The sequence below is a fragment of the Vicugna pacos genome, chromosome 10 (genome assembly GCF_048564905.1).
Source record: "Vicugna pacos chromosome 10, VicPac4, whole genome shotgun sequence".
Taxonomy (NCBI): domain Eukaryota; kingdom Metazoa; phylum Chordata; class Mammalia; order Artiodactyla; family Camelidae; genus Vicugna; species Vicugna pacos.
In genome coordinates, this window is record NC_132996.1 from 36,959,026 (window position 1) to 36,978,383 (window position 19,358).

The following is a 19,358-nucleotide window of genomic DNA, read 5'->3' on the forward strand; positions in this document are numbered from 1 at the left end:
TAGATACATTCTGCCAGAGGCAGAGCAGCCAGCAGAATGGAGCAACCCATGAACCACTAAACGTTTATTGGACAGGAAATCTTAGTTACTATGATGAAGATGGTTTCCCAGAAATGGGCACTTGGGTAAAGTTGTCTTGTGCAATGAAAAGCTGGACTATCACCAAGCTATTTGAGAGTAGCAAGGAAAGTTGTCCTATTCATCACTACCTCTTTGGGGCATTTGTTTGAGAGAAAAGAGTGGATCTTGTTTCATACTCTCTTTCTTGACTTGGTTCATTCAATAGTCAGAGAGCTCTGTGACAGGATTTTCAGCGCTCTTCAAAGGCATGAAAGAATGATAGCTATAGAAACTTGTTTATAATTTTATATCTAATTGTTATACAATTATAGTTATATACTTATTTATTTATATATAGTCATATACTATAACTATAATTTATTAATACAATTATTCTATATTTTATAGATATGATTGTCACTATCTTGTAAGTTTATAATCTACAAAATGCTTGCAAACGTGACCCTTTTCTTGGAGGGGAGAATGGGAAATCATGCTGATAAACTTGGAGTAGCCATATTTAGACAGGTACTAAAAATGACTGTTGGTGATACAATGGATGAGGTGCTGATAGATTTAAATAAACAAACTTGGATAGCCAAGACAAGAAGCTGCAGCTGTTGGTCTAAAGCGCAGAGAAAGAGAAAGACTGTACCTGCATCGAGTGCTCGTTGTCCCTGACAGCAGGGACAAAGATCATGAGTGTTTCTCATGGATTAGGTGTGGGCTCAGCTGGAGAGAGCCAACCTGGAGCCATTTCAAACTCTTCACTCAAGAGTTCTGCTCAGAAAGGTGAAGTGACCCAAACAGAGGGTTGGTTCACCTGATTCCCACTGCTGTGGGAGGAAACATAAGTGCCCAGATGGAGGTAAATGTTTTACCCACAGGACAGGCAGTTCAATGTGGGAGCTTCCAAAGTACTCATGAAACCACCCTTGAGAAGAATAGTCAGCTTTGAACATCGGCCAGAAAAAGAGAGCTTTAAACATTTGCCACAGCTGGAGAAAACCAATGCCAGAGTTCCTTGGTGCCAGTCAGGTAAGATATTTCCTGCCCTTTAGTTCTTAATTACCTCTCTATTTTAACCCTGGAGGATGGGAGGCAGCCTGATGGCAAGTGGCGAAGGAGGAGCAGAAGCATCAAGTAGGGACATGGAGATGAAGCTGACTAACCCCCCTCTCTCACTATAAGCACTTTGTCAAGGGTTCTAACACCATAGCAGATATTCCATATATAACACCAAATATATATAAAAATGTATTTCCTAAAGTAATGTCTTCAAATTCTAGCTCTCTCAGCTTACTGGAAAGGAGAGTAGTCAGAAGAAATGTATTTTAATGTGGGGAAGGGCTTGCCAGGGTGATTTTTCAGGGGATTTATAGGAAATCAAACATGAGATCATGCAATGACTTTCTCAAGAGAAAGTTAAACATCCATCTTCTTTTCCCCCTCATAGAGGAATCAAGTCACAGACTGGCTCCCTGTTGACAGAGCTATGGAACTAAAGTTTCTCTTTGCTTTTGAGTTTCTGGAATATTTCATGATACTGATTTCCAATTCATAATTTTATTGATCTACGTCTGTCACTATATCTCTGTGTTTTGAACAAATACTTAAAATTTGTTTCTTGAATTTGTAATTAAACAGTTGACCAGCATAAGTCTAATTAGAAGTTAATTAAGGCCAAATAGTTGCTGCTTTTAGCATGATTACTAATTTCCATCTTTGTCTTACTTGAGTAATCATAAGTATTAGCATTTTATTTTTCTGCTTTCCACTCAGTTTTACAAAATAGATTTAAAATGAAATATTCAAATCATTGCATACATCAACAATGCTTTACAGATAACAGAACAATCCAGACAAAATAGAATCAATGACTGACAATGAGTTCCTGAAAAATGTGTAAATTTGTAAGTTTGATAAATTCTGCTTGGATTTTATCATGACTTTATCATTATAATTCTACTTCCTTGACCACTATGTTCAGGTTATTTGAAATATCTAGATTCAAGCCTTTGCAGGTTTCCAACACAAAGATGAAAATATTAGGGACAAACACAAGTTTGGTCCACTGCTTTTCATGTGCTAGAGGGCACATGAGAGAACAAGATAATTAGAAGCTATGTTTTCCTTCAGATAACCTCTTTGGAAATACTTTTCAAGACATTCAGTGAGAGATTTCAAATGTGACAATTTAAGTTTAAAAACAACCAAGATGAGAGGTGGGGGTATAGCCAATGGTAAAGCGCATGCTTAGCATGCATGAAGTTCTGGGTTCAATCCCCAGTACGTCCATGAAAAAAAAGAAAAGAATAAAAACATAGAGATTCATCTCAGAGAACTTAGAAAAAAAAATCCAAGATAAATAAATGCAACTACAGGACCAAATCTTATCAATACTACTAATGTTTTCACTAGTTGAATGTTTCTAATTTGTATGTATCAAAAACTTTCATCATGAAAATAGAACTATAATAAGAAATGACAAAATTAAACAGCATAGAAGCTTGAATTCTTATTCTGCTGCTTGTTAACTGTATGATCTTCAAAAGGTTGCTGGGCTCACTATATCTCAATTTCCTCCTAGATAAAAAGAGGAAAATAGTACCATTTCTCCACTAGAGTTCAGAACCAGTTGTGAAACAGAAAAGGAGAAGGTAGATGGTGATCAAAATATCACCTGCTAAACTTCTAAAGGGTAAAATTAAAGATGTGACTAAGATATGTGGCAACTATAGGCTTCCTAACATGGAACCCCTGTCATAGATCAGGTAGTGTTGAACCTACTGGTCTCCCCATACAGGAGCCTGCCCCTGGAAACATATGGCGTGGAGAAGCAGGATAGAATGCCTGCTGTCTGTGGATCCCAAGTTAAAATAAAGTAGGAAGGGGCTGAAATAAGCATTTAAAAATTCTTCTCCCTAACTCATCAAGAAGAAAAGTCATTCCTCTTTTCCTGGAGAGGAGAAAAGGGGTTGGCAGAGAGTAGATAAGGGGCATTATATTAGTGAAGCTCCTTCCATAGGAATAACATCAGAATGGAGGGAAGAAAGTTGTACCCCCTAACATTTCCCAGATTTTTGTTCTATTAATCCTTAGGGTTGACAATTTAGCCCATACTCAACCAGGCTCTGGCTATCTTCTTACGGGGTAAAGATCAACAGACTTTCAGGCCAGTCCTATTCTCACTTTCATAAGGGTGTTCCTCAGAGGAGCGAATCATGCCCCTTTGTGTGTCTCCTGATATCCTACAGGTCCATAGTGTTGCTTCTGCCCCAGAATGCTCTGAAATAGGCCAGATGACTACATTAAATAAATTAACTTGGAGGCAACATGGTACCCGAGGCTGAAAATCAATTCCCTACTTTATTTCCCAGCCCAAATTATGTCTAGCCAAGTCGTCCAATTACATATTGTGTTAGTTCGGGTCCATTGAGAAGCAGATGCCAAGAAGGGACCCAATATGTAAGAGATTTATCAGAAGAAGGAATAGGAGAAGGCGAGGAGGGACTTGAAACCAGGGTGCATGTCTGATACCTGTGCAAGAAGAAGGAAGAGAGGAGGACACAGTAGGGAGAATCTTAGACTGCATGGCTGCTCCTAAAAAGGTTAAACCTAAGTGATGGGGACTCCTTGAGGCAAAGTCACTTATTGGAGGAGTTCTATGTCTCACTGAAATGGGCCTGCTTTAATACCCTAACCATCCTCAATCATTGGCTAGGAGCTAGTGGGAAGGGTGACCTCAGTATGAGCAAAATGGTGAGTCCAGAGGCTGTTAGTCCATTAAGCTCCCTGCAGCTGGAGATCTGAGCAGTGCACTTTCATGACTGCAACATGTATATGGCTCATCAGTGGTTCTACAATGATATCAAGTGACAACATAAAGATACTCGAATAATAATATCCTACCAATGAGATACTTCACATCCCATAATCAAATTCCATGGAGAAATTACAGTAAAAACATAAGTTAGATCTCCTTGCAAGTTAAGTCCAAATAAATTAAATTAAATTAATAAATTAAATTAAAGTCCAAATAAATTAAAGTCCAAAATGATTAAAACCCTAGATCAAATTCTCTTGACTTTTTGAGCTGAAGTTTTAAAAAATTAAAACCCAAAATTTATTTTCCCCATTTTCTTTTTCTTTTTTTTTCCCTCTTTTTAATGGAGGTACAAGAGATTGAACCTAGGACCTCGTGCATGCTATGCGTGCATTCTACCACTGAGCTATACCTACCCCACTGTTTTCCCCATTTTCTTATCCTCTCAGCCTTAGTCAAGAGAAAGAAGATATGGAATTGGGTTTCCTCATCACCATAGCACCTGGAATGGATGTGATTCCTTAAAAAAACCCAGGATTAGAATTTATCTTCATGATCCCCACTTTATAAAAAGTCCGAAGAACTCCTAGAATATACAATTGTATATAAGTATACAATTTAAAAAGCAAGCTAATCCCTAGATCATAATACAGTTACCACAGGAAAATTATGCTCCCAGATCACATCACTTGGTAAGGCCAAAGACCGTATAAAAGGTACCCAAATTTAGGTGAGTAGATGGAGATAATCTGGGTTTTCATCTCATCAAGATTCATTCATTCATATCACAAGCAATTATTGAACGTCTACTATGTTCTAGGAGGTATTCTAGCAACGAATGAAATAGATGAAAGTCGTTGTCCTCATGGAGCGAAATTGCATTCTATTGGGAAAGACATTTTTTAAATGGGATAACTAACTAAATATGTAACGTGTTAGTGACGCTATAAGGAGTTAAAAATAAATAAAAGAGGAGGTTATGGAGGTTATAACATATTGGGAGGGGATTTGAGTTTTAGCTAGGGTAGTCAGGGAAAGCAATTTTGGATAAATTTTTCAAATTTATTGAAGATAAATAAAGATGTTAAAGAGCAAGCCATGAGGTTATCTAGCAAGAGATTATTTTAGGGCAGAGGAGATAACAAATACAAAGGTGAGAGGTGAGAGTGTTCCTGGAGTGTTTAACAAACAGCAAGGAGGGTTGTGTGGCTGGAATACAGGGAGCAAGGTGGAAAGTGATAAGGGATGAGATCAGAGGGACACAGAGGGATGGACCATGTGGAACCTTGTTAGCGTTCACTCTGGTGAGCTAGAAAGCCAATGGAGAGTTCAGAACAGAGTATCCAAGATCACCTGGATGCTCTGCTAAGAAGAGACTCCAAGGGGCCAACCACTGAAGCAGAATATCATTTAGGAAGCTATTACAGTAATCTACAGAAGAGATGATTGTGGCTTGGACCAAGGTGATAGCAGTAGGAGGGATGGTAAGTAGCTGGGTATATACTTTGATGGCAGTCACTTCCAAGTTTTTGGAATTGAGAAAATGTAAGAGAAATCACCCATCCAGAAATAAATCTCACACTTCCGATGTGGGAGGGAGAGCCAGCTCTGTATACTATCTCCTTTCTCAAGGAGCAGCATTTGTGATACTCCTGGCTTCTAAAAGCATCTTTAAATTTTCACTTGATGGCAGCCCCATTCAATAGGCTTTACCTGAAGTACCATTCCTTCCTGTCTAACATATTAAAACCTCTTACTTTCCCTTTTCCCATTGAATCCCCTGACTCTAGCATCCCATGCTGAAAAGAGTGGAGCTTTGTCCAGTAACATAGCATCTATAATATCTTATGAACAGCACCTCAATCCTGATTCACAGGGCTTGTTGCCTTTACCTCTTGCTGGCTAAGACACCTGCCTCCTCTGGATGACTTCCTCCTGCTTCCTAGAATTGTTTCAACAGGATAATCACCCTCAGTAGAGACCTGAACTAAAGCTGCTTTTGGAATCTGTACCTTTATGGGCCTGGTAAGTTTCTACTACCTGTCTTAAGTACTGCTCAAGACCCTATCTTTCACTTTGAATGTCACAAACCTTGAGTAGTATTCTTTCAACTACATCTTTTTCTGCAGTGAGAGATTAGGCCTATAGTGTTATTTCTGTCCTGTTCTACTGCTATTTTTCAGAAAGATTCATCTCAATTTATAATAATTCAACCTGATTTTAGATTGCTCCCTTTTTTTTCTTTGCTTATGGTAAGGTTAGTGTTGTTTGCCAGATTTGAGCATCTTTCTTCTGCTTTCCTACACACTTTTAATTTTGTCTTTCTCTTTGTTTTCTGGCCCAGACATGCATTTTTCTTACATACTCCTCTGAGTTTTGCTTTGTGGGGTCACCTTTCTGAGCTGCATAATATTCCCAGGAGACGGTCTCCTAGTAGATCAATATGAAACCCAGGGCCTGGCCTTGACTTGACAGTGTCTTTTCCCAGGCTTTCAGGGGAAGGACCTGTACCACTCTGCTACTGACCTCACCAAGAGCAGACAAGAACATATGCTTTTTGCTGGCTGGAACACAAGAAAGAATGGGGAAGGGGAAAGGAACATCAGTTATATTTCATCTTTATCATGTGCCCTGATCCTCATCCCAAATTCATCAACGTTGCTTCTCCCCTCATAGGAGTTAGTCAGTGCATTCAGGCAAGGAAGATTACTCTAATGAATGTTCTTCCACATGCAAGGCAGTATCAGGAGTGAGGAGTAAGTTTTCCCTTGTAAAAGTGTGTAAAACACTTCATGCACTACCTGAAAAGAGAGTAGTACTCCATAAATGTTGACTATTATAAATAGAAAGAGTTCTGAAATATTGAAATAGAAATTATTTTCCAGTTTTTATTTATAGGAATAGCTAAAGGGGAAGAGTATAAATGATAGAAGTCGGGCAACCAAGCAAATCCTACAATATTGGATTTTTTTAGAGCCTTTTTGTTTTAAGAGTAAAACCCTATGCCTTAAATTGCCCTTTTAATGCTAATCTATAAATACAACCTGCTTCAGGCATGGAAACAGCCTTGACACAAATGAACACTATTAGACCAAGTGTGAATTTTTTTCTTGGATCTCAGGACCACAGAACTGAATTAATACTAATCTTTGGTCATGACACATTCTCCTTGTTGTTTCCTTCCTCCCTCCTTGCCTTCTTCCTAACTTGTTCCCTCTTCTAAGGAATCTTACAACATCAACACTTTATTCTAAGTGGAATAGAACTTTAGGATTCTCCTGCCCATCTGTCCTTCCCCTTCTAGGCAACTGTCTTTAGTTGTTGAGCTGAGTTTGAAATTTTACTAAATACTGAAAGTGACAGACTTGCCACATCTGGAAGAAAAAACTGCTGTTTCTTTTGGTTTCTCCCAGAATTCTAAGTGCATCCCAAAAGCTCAAAGGAAGGGCGTGGTTTTGACGCAAACTTTGCTCTGTTTGCCAATGTCAGAGAGTCTGGGTTGAGTTAGGGGGAGTGTAACAAAACCTGACAATGGACAAGTCTAATGTGGTTTGGAGTTTTATTATGAAATTTCTGTGCAGTTCTGCTTTTCACCCAGTTGTGTCCTAAGAAAACAACCAAAACATTCATTTCAGTTTTTGCTAACCATCTCTTAGAGTAACACTATTACATACTGAGTATTTAAATATTCTATATTGTAACTAGCAAATTATCATAAAATGTTGAAAATGTGTTATGTACTGATTCACAAGTCAGTTTTAAACTATTTCCTTACTTTATTACATGTATGATCATGTATATATATATATACTATATGTAATATCATGAATTTATATAAAAATACACACATTAAAAACATAAAAATATTGAAAATTTTCATTATGTTTATTATATAAGCAATTTACATTCATTAAAGAAAAAATAGATAATGCAAAAAATTAGAAAGAAGGAAAAATTATGTATGGGACAACTTACCAATTTATTCTACTGGCAACTGATACTGTGCTAGCTGCTGAGAAAATTACACTGATGACTGGGATGTGGACTGTACCCTATAGGAGAGAGACATAATTAAACACATGCATTTTTAGTATTCAGTGAAAGGTTAAGTTTTCTGTATCCTCCTGTTAATTTTAACTTGGTCATTTAGAGGTAGGCTCTGTTTACCTGGAAATCAGATGATCTCTGGGTGCCTGGGCTGTATCACTATTTAACCTGAGATCTAGTTCTCTTTGGCCCATGTGTATCTGCACTTCATTCTCTAGAGAGGCAGCAGTTGGAAAGAAATCTTCCCATTTGTTACGTGGGCTGGGAGGGCTAGGTGGATGAGTGATAAAAGGTTCAGGGTTGACAGTGCCCACTGAAGACAACTACATTCAGATGGATTTAGGAAAGGGACGTGGTCATGTAGTGTATTCATGACTCATTCCAAATTTCACAAGAAGGACAACCACCAAAGCAGAAAGTTTTTTCTAAAGTGATTTTGAATAAAAGTTTGAAGGGGATTTTAACAAAATAGAGCCAAGTCAATAATTTAACAATTTTAAATCAGTTTATGAAGTCACATATTGGTCATATATAAAGTTAGGAGTCAAAAATCAATTGACTCGTGTGCTATTAATGGTAGACTTAATTGTTTTCAGATAATTAGAATGGTATTTCTGAAATTTCAAGATAATTATGCTGGGAGTTATACAAAAGGAGTAAAGCTATGAAATCCTATACCTATGATCATTTAACATAGTAAGGAACTGGGAGAGAAGTATTTCAGTTCTTAAGTAAGGTGATTGAGGCAGATGGACATGAAGGACAAAACTGGGAGTTGTCTAATTTTGGCTTTTTTCCACTAATGAAGCAAAACCAGTTTCTAATTCTCTTTTGATGATGATTTTTACACATACACACAATTCCTAACAAAAATCAACATTCATATAATCTATTGCTTTCATTTACTCATCAGTCTATCACCCATTTATCCAGTAAATATTTATTATGTACCTGCTATGATGGAAAGCACTTTTATGGGCACTGTATTACCAAATGCCTCTGTTGAAGAACAATTGTATGTCATGAGACATGAGTTTACCTAATAAAATGAAGCTGCTGTGAGAAACTTGGAGGTTGTTTATAGAATAAATGACCTTAAATTTAAGGAGCAAATAGCACTCAATTTTCAAAAGGTGTCTTTTGAAGTTTGTCTATTTGTTTGTTTTTTGAAGAACACTCCTAAACTACCACGCAATTCCAAGTTATGAGTTTCTATTGCTAACGAACAAATGAAAAACCCTTCCCATGGCAAGGAGCATCAGCAGTAGATTATTTGATTCTCATTGTGGTTTATTTCATTACATGATGAGTCACATTTTTTCCCTTATTAGCTACAGAGGTTGAGAGAAATCTGGCGGCTGGACTTTACATAGGCTACAAAAAATAAATTGGTGTTCCTGAAATTGTATATCTGGCTCCCAAGTCTCTCTCCAGAGTCCTGGCCATCTTTTATCCATTGCCAACTAGACATTTCCCCATTGTGCTCCACAGGTACAACAAACTCAGTATATATAAAGCTGAACTCTATGTAGTCTCCCACAAACCTAGTCTTCTTTAATTCTCTTGTAATTAATAGTACTACCATTTACCTAGTTTCTCAAGCTAGAAATTGGATGCTCATTTAGAATCTGTTTTTGCTGGCACTCCCATAGTTATTAAGTCATCAAATTCTGTTAATTTTACCTTCAGAATAGATTCTTTGCTTCATCATCACTGCCGCTGCTTTAGTGCCTTGTCTTGCCTGGACTATTGCAAAGACCTCCAAAATGATCTTTCTGCTTCTGGTTTCTCAGTACTCTAGTCTGTCCTCTATATTGACATTAAAGTTATCTTTTTCTAACTTAAATATGCTCACGTCACTCTCTCTCTCTCTCTCTCTGAAATTCTTTGAACAGATCCTGACAAGCTACAGGATGGAGTCCAATCATCTTAGCATGGCCTTTAAGAATCTTTATGATCTGATCCTAAATGTTCTTTACAGGCACATCTCTCCACAAGTGTTCTGTGCTTATGCCACACTGGACTGCTTGCCTACATATATCATGTGTGCTCTTTTTATATCTGTGAGCTATTTACTACGCTATTTCTTTCTGTAGAATCTGCACTGGCTAAACCCTTAATTATCTTTCAGGATATAGCTCAAATATTACCTCCTCTAAAAGACCATCTTTGAAGTCCTCCAGAAGAGTTAATACCTCTACTCTCTGCTGGGCTATTCTTTGTTTGCCTTTTTAGACCCCCTTTCCACCATCCTCCATCATTCTTATGCCCTGGGAGACTGGACTCTTTGGACAACATTAACCAGGTTTTCTCTGACTTTCTGGTGGATTTGAACAACGGGAGGCTCTGGAAGACGCTCAGAAGCCAGAAGAGAGTGAGATTGTAGTAATATTTCCCTAACTCCCTCCCTCCCAGGCCTTGGATTAGTAAGGGCTGTGTTAATCTACCAAAAGAATTCCTGTTAGGTAACCTCCCTTACACCTAGCATTTTCTTTCTGGATTTTGGTAATAGCTCCTTTCCTTTGCATCTTTAGACATAGGCGTGGAAGCAGTTTCTCAATGTTCATGCTTAATTATCCCTTACTCTGCTTACACATTTCTAAATAAATTATTAAACTCTCTTTAATCATCCTTTTAAAGTATGCCATCTGTTTCCTGTCCTGAGTGGTATACTCTTTTAGTACCATTTAGATATCTCCTTAACTGTATTTAACATTGTATTCTAATTATTTTTTCCTACCTATTCATTTCCTCCATTAAACTCCTTAGGGCAGGTCTGCACCAGAGAAAAAATCTTTGTGACTAGGTGGAGATGAGCCTTCCTTTCCTAGGAGGGCTTTGCAAAGGCCAGGGTAGGACATGCAGATGCCAGAACAAGGAGAGATCTCTGGAATGTCCAGAAAACCTAAAGGATCTGGCAGTAATCTTTGAGAAACAGGTAAGCAATTGCCTTTCTGCCTTGGTCAGAGGGATCAGCCTGGCTGAAAAGAGAGTCTATACTTAATAGAAAAATCGCTCATATGTGGAATCTAAAAAACAAAAACAAAAACAAACAAACAAAAACAAAGCATAAATACAGGACAGAAATAGACTCAGAGAATACAGACTTGTGGTTACCCGGGGGGTGGAGGGTGGGAAGGGATAGACTGGGATGTCAAAATTGTAGAATAGATAAACAAGATTACACTGTATAGCACAGGGAAATATACACAAAATGTTATGATAACTCACAGAGAAAAAAATGTGACAATGAGTGTGTATATGTCCATGGATGACTGAAAAATTGTGCTGAACACTGGAATTTGACACGACATTGTAAAATGATTATAAATCAATAAAAATGTTAAAAAAAAAAAAAGAAAAATCTGAAATCAGGGACTGAAAAATGTGACACAACTAATTAGCTTTGCCAATCTCAATGTCACTTGGGCTAAAGTCTGAGATGCTTGGCGTGGCATTTGGAATCCGCTAATAGAGGCTTTCAGATTTCATCTACTAAGGGGACCAAGAACTGTAAACAAAAGGGCAATGATTTAAAAAACCGTATAAGATTTCTTAACCTTTCATAACTGTTGGAGGTGAGAGTTGGAGGTGGAGAAATTTAGGGGTATTGTAATAGTGGAGTCCCCTCCACCTGGAAGGAAACGTCATGACTTGGAAAGAGATATTTTTTCCTCAATGTAATGCCCCTATATTTATTACGTTTTTAGTTCTCAATATCAGTGCCACATAGTGCTGAAATTATTTGCTTGTCTGCCTCTACCTCCTTCTTCCTGCCTCACCTATGTGCTTCTTAGCGGCAGAAATCCTTTTCTATTAATCTCTAGATCTCCAGTGACTGGCACATGGTACACACTTGATAATTGCTTGTTAAATGAAAGAGTGAACAAATAGATATTTTTCTCTAGTTCCCAGAACATACAGAAGTAAGAATTTAACAGCATACTAGGATTAGCTGTTAGCTCGGAAATAGATTAGCTGCTTCAGAACTTCAGCTCCTTGGCTTGAGTTCATCTTCAACCTTTTTAATTCCTGGCTTTTATTTTTAATATAAAGGCTTAACAGGTGAGCTGGACAAGCTGAAAGCTTCCTACTTACTGCTGCTGCTACCCATGGCTTTTCTGCAACTGGAATCAGAAAAGGTGGTAAGGAACAACACAGCCTAGCAGCTTGGCACAAATCTTGGTTATCCCTTGTCTAGCAAAAAGAGAACTTGGGCTTTGGTGTCATTCAACCTAGTTCTGAACCTGCTTTGCAACTTACTAGCTGTGTGACCTTGGGCAGATTATGTTTATAGCATAGTAGCTCTGTTCTGGTGGTTTTTAGGCAGCTCCCTTCTGTGAGGACGTCATCTGCTTTTCAGAAAGATATCCATTTGACTGCTTTTATGGAATTACTCATACTCTAGCTCATAGGCTTCTTTTCCATTTTTGAAATCAGCCTGCTTTATCTTCCAGACATCAGATTCTGCTGTCTGATAGCATGTGACTATCGAGAAATGTGATTATTCCCCTTACTTCTTTATCCTGTTTTTCTAGTTTGTGATTGTATCTCAATTAACTATTTCCTTAGTTACTGATTGACTTAATGGAATCCAGCTTCATTGACATAATTGTGAACTTTGGCTACCACTAACATCTATTTGAATCACAGTAGCTTGTCAAATTGCCTTGATATTTTTATTCCATCTTCCAGAACCGCTGAAGCTTACTACCAATGGTCACTTCAAAATGCGTCAGTTATTTTAGCCTCTCAATAGAGTTATCCAAATGTAACACATGTTTTCTTGACCAATCAAGCTTGTGTATTTTGTACCTGGGAACACATATTTCTGGGAATGCTATATGAAATTATCCAAAACCTAAGCATCTGAAGAAACTTTTGTTTATAAACCAGGGCACAGAAATGAATAATTGGGAAAGACTTCAGCAAGACCCAGGTTTTCAAAACTGGACTCTGGCTGTATTATGGGAAAACTTCTTATCAACTTGCTTCCGTTTACCAATCCTTTCATGATCCTTCTATTGCAAAGAGCCAAGTTCATTCTTGTCTTCACAGACCTTTGGTTCACAAATTCAGAAACTATTCCCCAAAGGCTGCTAAATAATAAGTAACAGTGATACTTGCCCATGTTTACCTAGGTTTTTAAGGTGTTTCGCATCCATTCTCTCACTGGATTTAAATTCTAGAACAGCGGCTCTTACATGGAGCCATCTTTAAACTACTTGAATAATAATTCTCCATTTTACAGTTTTGACATCCTGAGTGTTTTTCTGACTCCAAGGCCATTGTTCATTTATTAATTCATTCATTCAAATAACATTTATTGAATCTCCTTCTGTTTTAAGCACTGTGCTAGAAATTCTGGGAAAAAAAGGTGAACGTGACATAATCTCTGCATGTTAGCTAGGGAGAAATATTTAAAATGAACCAACAAAAATAGTTAAGATACTGTAATATAGATTTATACAAAGAGCTAAAAGAATACAGCAGGAAGAGAGGTTAATTCAAGCCCAGGCTGAAGGGTGACTTAGGCTTCAGAGAAAATGATTTTTAGAAAACTAACCCTGAAGCAAAGTAAGATTAATTTAAATTCATTTAAATGTTTTTCAAAATTCCAACTAATAGATTAATAACCTTTTCTTGGAGGTGTGGGGGACAGTACAACAGGAGAGATAGTTGTGAAATCTAACAAACAAGATAGGGTGTCACAACTTCAAAGAGGTTAGAAATCATTGTTTTAGTACCGTAGAAGTTTAACTACTTGCCTGTTCAGCCCTTGTTACATACGATTTCTGGTACCGGGAGAAATTTGTGCCCATTAAGTAGAACTAGATGGTTTTAATAACAATCACTTACTCATCTTTATCTTAATAATTATGATAAGATGACTACATGGCATCAGAACCTCGATGAATATTTCCTATTTCAAAAATAGAGACATTTTAAGTTTTATACTTGAAGGATATTGGGAAAAATCCTTAATTCTCATGTATCTAATAGTAAGACAACAGTGATTTCCTTTCTGCTTGGTTACATTCTTCGTTACGTGTGTTTTGTGTGTGTGTGTGTGTGTCTGTGTCTATGTGTCTGTGTGTGTTTTAAGTGGTGTGTTTAGCATTAGAACATACCAAAAACTCTCCTTGAGTTCTTTTTTAAAAGCAACTAAAAAAGAAGAAAGAACAAACAGAGTTTCCTCTATAACTAATATTGACTTAACTTTATAGGGTCCCAAGCCTGAACTCCTCTGTTTATTCATGAAACAGATCCAGGCTATCAGTCCATTTGGATTTACTTCCAACCTTCCCATTTCAGACTGTACAGCCAGTTTAACTCTTGGCCTCTCAGGTGACATGATTTTCAAGGGTTATAGAAAAAAACACAGCAGTGCTGAGAGGTTGTGAAAGAAACCCATGCCCTGGCCCATTGCCCAGTAGATGAGAGTCCTCAACAAAGGAGAGTTTCCACTGGTTACACTTGGGAGTTAACCCCAGTTTAGCCTTTGTCTCAGAACATCTGGATGTCAAAAGTGCTAATAAGCAACTGACTCACTGGTGGAAGAAATTCAGTCTGGTGATTCTGTTCTGGAAGACTCTGTAATGACAGAGATACTGGCAACAAAACAACAAAGCAATTTCCTAAGTTTTGAAGTTGCCTGAGCCTTGTTGTCAGATGGTACATTAATAACTGAGGAGGGTACTGGAGATGTCACAGTAGCTCAGCTTTTTTTGTAGGTGAGAGAAGCCCTGTTTAGATTTTGTCCAACACCCTTTCTTAGCTCTTTTAAAAGTAGCAAGTGTGGATCCCTGATTAGGGACCCTGGAATTATTTCACAGCTCTCACTGTGAAAACTTTTGGGAAAGTTTAAGGAGACCAGGACGTTCCCTGAGAGTTAACATCATTTAACATTTGACCACTAAGCTAATACCAGAGGATGATAACTTTTAGCCCTCTCAGTCACAGTATTATGCAAGAAAAATGTATTTGTCCTAGAGAAGACTAAGGGTGTGTGTGTGTTCTGGTATAATACTCTTTTATTTTCCTGTACTGGCTCTTACATTGACCTATTTCAGACAGAGATGAACAATGTGAATATATGTGTTTTTAAAATATGTAAATAGACATTTAGGTAATGGAAAAGGTCATTTTTGTGAGATTGCTACTGGGCACAAGTACATTTATTCCATTTTGTTTCAAGATCACATTTTGCTTTATTATTAGTGAAAAGCATTTGTCAAGAATTTCACCTTCAGTATTTCACAAAATTATCTTAAATAGAGCAACACTGGTAATGAATTGGCACACAGCAACCACCTTTTTTTCCCATTGGGTTAATTGTCTGTTTCTATAACAGTTTTACAATCATTTTTCTTTTGCATTTTCCTTGGAAACCTCACACATCACGAAGAATATTCCAGGCACTTTAACTGTAAATGGCAACTCATACCATGCACATTTCATTTAAAACTCTGGTCAAGGAGTTAACCTAATGCTGTATCTCTCTATCCTCTATAATAGTTCTTTATGTCCTGGAAACTAAAATTAATGAGATATACTAAGTGCTTTTTAGGTGCCAGATGCTTGTGTAAAGACTTATTTTTACATTTAGTAACTCATTTAGTCCTCATAATAACCCTATGAATTAGGGTCAGTTCATCTAAATCAGCCTAAATAGGCATTTTCTTGAATTTCATTCCCAACTTATTCATTTATAAAACTTATAGAATGTATACAAAGTTCTAGGTACTGCCCTAGGTGTTCTAGATACAAAAAATATATATACAGCTGGATACCCACCCTGTCTTTTAGGAGTTCAGGGTCAAGTAATTAGTAGCCCGAATTACAGTTAATTTACTGGACGTTATGTAATTGATAGAGCAGATTAATAAGGCTTCAGACCTATGGTAGTTGGCAATCTACATTGCATTCTCTTTATATTCTAATTGGAAGAGAGGATCAGAAATATTTCATATTCCTGTGGGACAGACAACAATATTCGTTTAGGCTTTTGCATCAGGGCTATATTAACTCTCCTGCCATCTGTTATAGTATACTCTGAAGAGATCTGGACTGCCTGAAAACCCCACAGAACACTGTTGGCATCATGCTGATTGTCCAGGTTGAGTAAAAAATGGCTAGTGTGCTAAAGTTCTTGGTAAAACACAGTGGTCCAGGTTGGAGATAAAAATTCTATGCAGATTCAGGAAACTGACCCTTCAGTGAAATTTTCAGGGGTCCAGAGGTCAAAAGCATGACAAAGTATCCCCTCCAAAGTAAAAGAAAATTGCTGCATCTTGCATTTGAGAAGAAAGCACCATACCTGGTAAGCTTCTTTGGGTTCTGGAGGCAACACATTCCAAACCTACAAATACTGCTCCATATTCTGAGTGACACAGAGCCAGCTTTGAGTGAGGAAGGCCCATGTTATAGTGCAAATAGCCTCACTAGTTGGGCCAGACAGTTTAGCAGATTTTATGGTGCTGGAGGTGCTGGTGGTAAGAACAGATGTAGTGTCTCATGGCAAGTCCCATTGAGAGAGTGACAGTGCAACCACTGAGATTCTGGAGCAGGACCATGCCACTTATAGCAAAGAATTATGTGCCTTTTGATAAATATCCCTCAGTGAGATATTGGGACTGGTGGAGGAGGGATGCTGCATGGGGCACCAAGTGACTATGATTCCAGAGCTGCCTATTGTGAGGTGGGTTCTGTCGGATATGTCAAATCATAAAGTCAGATAGGCCCAGCAGCAGTTCATTGTAATATGGAAATGATACATCTGGGAACGAGCCCCAGCAGGACAGAGGATGCAGTAAACTGCATGAGCAGGTGGTTGCAGGTGGGGGCAGACTTGCATGTTACTCCCAACAGTTACAATAGCACCTTTCCTCAGCTTGCTTTTATGGGGAGTCCTGTGTGATTAACTAAAGGAGAAGAAAAAGCCCTAGCTTGATTTATAGATGTGTCTGTTGTGTAAGTGGGTATAGGTTGAAAATGGACCATGGCTGCATAATAGCCATGTTCAAGGATAATCTTGAAAGACAGTGAGGAGGGAAAATCAGAGAGTAGAGTTGTGAACAGTAAACCTAGTTACCTACTTTTTTGTGGACTGAGAAGTGGCCCAGTATAATCAGATATGAGAAGTGGCCTGGAAAGACAAGAATCAGAAAATTGGAAACAAGAAGATAGAGGCATGTAGATGAACATAAATAGATTTTTTATCACACATTGCAGCTTAGCAGAAAGTATCCACCATAGAAGAGGAACTGAAAAACCAAGTAGATATAATAACTAGACCTTTGGACATAAGTCAATTTTTATCACTGGCCACCCTGGAACTGCCATAATTGGCACATGAACAAAGTAGCCATGGTGGCAGACAGGCTGAGCATGGGTCCAACAGCATGGACTTTTCATCACTGAAGCTTCTGCCGCTTCTGGATGTCCAACTTGTCAGCAACAGAGAGAAACCTATGCTGATATATCATTATTTCTTGATGAGACCAAGTGAGCACTTAGAAGTAAATCAACTGTAAGAGCTAGTGGTTTGTCCTCACAGAGATAGATATCTATTCTGGGTACAATCTTGTCTTTCCTTACTGCAATGCTTCGGCCAGCACCACAATCTGGGGGCTTAAAGAATGACTGATCCACACAAACTCTGAACAGGTGACCCATTTCACTGTGAAGGAGGTACAGGATGGAATTCATGACCGTGGGGTTGCACTAGCCATGTCATATGCTGCACCATTTAGAAGCATCCAACTTCATTGGGATAGCCCTCTAAAGGCACAGCTCTGAGGCAACACTCTGAACGGAGGCAGTGCCATCCTTCTGGAGCTGGGGAAGGGGTGCTGTTGCAATTGAGGTGGATGACATGCGGATCTGGACTAAATCAGAGACCTTTATATGGTGCCTCATCCCCAATAGGAAGAACACAATGAACACCAAGGCATGGAGTCAGGAATGGCCCTACTTATGTTACTTCCAATAACCTCTACTTTCATACACACACACACACACACACAAACATACATATGGATTTTGTATTTCCTGTATTTGCAGTTCTGGGCTATGCAGTGCTGGCGGTTCTGGCCTACAAAAGGGGTATACTCTCACCAGGGCAAGTATCTTAATAAACAATGTAAGTTATGGATCCTGCCAAGGCACACTGGACTCCCTGTGTCCAGAGACCAGCACACGAAAAGAAGAGTCACAATCTTTTTTTAATTTAATTTTATTTTACTTTTTATTGAAATATGGTTGGTTTACAATGTTGTGTTAATTTCTGGTGTACAGCATAGTGATTCAGTTATACATATGTATATATTCCTTTTCATATTCTTTTTTCATTATAGGGTATTACAAGATATTGAATATAGTTCTCTTTGCTATACAGTAGGATTTGTTGTTTTCCTATGTTATATGTAGTAGTTAGTATCTGCAAACCCAAACTCCCAGTTTATCCCTCCACCCTCCCCTTTACCCACTGGTAACCATAAGTTTGTTTTCTATGTCTGTGAGTCTATTTCTGTTTTGTAAGTAAGTTCACGTGTCATTTTTTTTAGATTCCACATACAAGTGATGTCATATAGTATTTCTCTTTCTCTTTTTGGCTTACTTCACTTGATATGACAATCTCCAGTTTTATCCCAATGTTGCTTCAAGTGGTATTATTTTATTCATTTTCATGGCTGAGTAGTATTCCATTATATATACTACAACTTCTTTATTCAGTCATCTGTCAATGGACATTTAGGTTGCTTCCATGTCTTGGCTATTGTAAATAATATTTCTATGAACATTGGGGTGCATGTATCATTTTGAATTAGAGTTTCCTCCAGATATATGCCCAGGGGTGTGATTGCTGGATCATAAGGTAAGTCTATTTTCAGTTCTTAAAGGAACCTCCATACTCTTTTCCATAATGGCTGCACCAAACTACATTCCTACCAACAATGTAGGAGAATTTCCTTTTCTCTACACCCTCTTCAGCATTTATCATTTGTGGGGAGTCACCATCTTGATAGGAGTAATCAACCCTGATCATAGGAGAAGGTAGTGCTGCTTTTCTACAGCAGGGATAGGAATATGTACAGAACTCAGGTGATCTACCTGGAAGCCTCTGGTACTCCTTGGCCCACTGTAACTATGGATGAACATGGGCAGCAACCCTGACTTGAAAAGGGTATGATTGCCAAGAACTAAGACCCATCAGGAATGAAAGTCTAGGTCACAACCTACTGTAAGCTACCAAGACTTGCCAAGGTGGTCTCTGAGAGTGATGGAAATTTAGAATAGATAATAAAAGACGGAGATTATGATTACCAGGTACAGTTCCAAGACTGATTGCAGCAATGAGGGCTCTGGTTCATCTCACTAACTTCCTCTAAGTTTTCTCTCAGGAGGAAAGGCCCACAGCAAC